Here is a 1,760-nt window from a genome sequence, read left to right as displayed (position 1 = left end):
GGTTGAGAGTGCGTGCGGGGGAAGTGGCCGGGCGGCCCGGAACGAGCGCCCCCGTCGCCGCTGGGACAGGGCACCGCACTTCGTCTCCGAACTGGAGCGCCCTAAAGAACCACGCTCTGCGTGCAGCATCCCTGGGTCTCTCTTCTCCTGTCTCTCCTCCGCACCCCGGTTCCGAAGCCTCCTTTCCGTGCTCTTTCTCCTTACCGCGCCCACATTCTCCACCCGCCCTTTCCCCCCTCGCTTCCTCTATTTGCCTTTTTCTCTCTTTCCTTTTTGTGCTCCAGATCTTGTCCGCTCCTGCCTGCTCGCTCTTTCCTTCGCCTTCCATTTCCCTCTCTCGCTTTTCTTCTCGCTCTTTCTCTCTTACCCTCTCTGTTTCTCTCTTCCCGGACGACTTTTATCGCCTGTCTCCTCCTCTCTCCCCCTCTCTGCCTCTGCTCATCTCGGGGAGTGGGTGTCCCTCTGCCGCTGTTTGCGGACACCGGGGAGAGCTCGTGGTTTCTAGCTCGTGCCCCTCACTGCTGGCTGCACGCGAGGCCCGCTCTGCTCTTTGCGAGCGCGAGGGGCACGCCACGGGCGGAGCGGCGGGCTGGGACGCTGCCCGGACCCCATACGGGGTTCAGCCATGAGGAGCCTCTCCTGAATTATACAAAAAAGCCTGAGCCTCAGCGTGGGGCGCCATCAGCCCAGTTTTTTGGAGCCTGGGGACTGTTGCAGAAAAAGCTGATTTATGAATAGTCTGCAGCCAGAAGTGAGGGCATTTTCCTCCCTCTAACCGCAGTGTCCGGTTGCTGGAGGTCATGGAGTGCTGTAAAGGGGGTGGGGGACGTGTTGGGGTGCAGTTGCTGCAGCCGGCGCTACTGTTTCACCGATCTTCCTAAAACAAATCTAGGTTGAGGCAGGGAGTCCAGAGAGTAAACAAGGTGAGTTTAGTTGCCAGGGTGCCTCTGGATCGGGGTCTCTGGGAGGGCAAGGACGTGGCTGTGTTCCCTGCCTCCCCTTTTTGGTGACTACAGGGTCCTTCAAGGCTGCTGTTACAGTGACTACTTGCCTGAACCCCTTCCTACTTCCCCCATGGGGGGCACTCGGTGTCCTGGACAAGGCTGAGCTTTGCAGATTAGAACACAACAGCCAGTGTGGTTTCTTCTACTCGGTGGCAGCAAATAGAGCCCTCTGACTTTCTGGTCAACACTGAGATGTAGATGGATCATCAGCCCTGCCTCCCCTCCTCCCCTTCCCTTCCCTCAGTTTACGGTGTCCTTTTGCAAATGCCGGAATTCTGGCAGAATCTGTTCAATTATCATTCCCTTTCCAGCGATAACAGATTTTACTTTCATCTTAAGAGAAAGTTGGCCCCAGGAAGGCGGCCACTTCAATCCATTGAAAGAATTGTGTAAGTCATTGCCACAACAAGATTCTGAGGTTTAAGAAGTTCCCAAACAATTTGGCAATACTGAAAATAATCTCTCATGCTGACAGAACTTGTAGGTGTTGTGAGAGGTGGTGATATTAAAAAAGATCTTTAGGGCAAAAATAGAATTCCACAGCCATGACTGTGGCAGAGAAGTAAAAACAAGGTCTTGGCCACCAGGGAAGCCACACAGCCTTGTCTGGAGTACCACAGGGCACATATGCCTTTATCAGTTCTTTTGTGCACGTAGGTCAGGGTATGACGTCTATAAACACACATTATTAATGTGATCTGGGTTATCTATTTGATGGCCATTGTCCTCTGGCAGATTCTTTCACACATTTTCTGT

At 53.7% G+C, this 1,760-nt stretch overlaps 1 pseudogene; it reads left to right on the top strand.

The window, feature by feature from the left end:
* The window catches only part of LOC103598991, a 2,682-nt pseudogene extending 1,289 nt beyond the window's left edge, over positions 1-1,393 (top strand).
* Positions 1,394-1,760: the final 367 nt, after the last annotated feature.

This window comes from Galeopterus variegatus, unplaced genomic scaffold (assembly GCF_000696425.1).
Source record: "Galeopterus variegatus unplaced genomic scaffold, G_variegatus-3.0.2 Scaffold2821, whole genome shotgun sequence".
Lineage (NCBI taxonomy): Eukaryota > Metazoa > Chordata > Mammalia > Dermoptera > Cynocephalidae > Galeopterus > Galeopterus variegatus.
The sequence above is the reverse complement of the archived record's forward strand: the minus strand, read 5'-3'. Positions and strand labels throughout refer to the sequence as shown.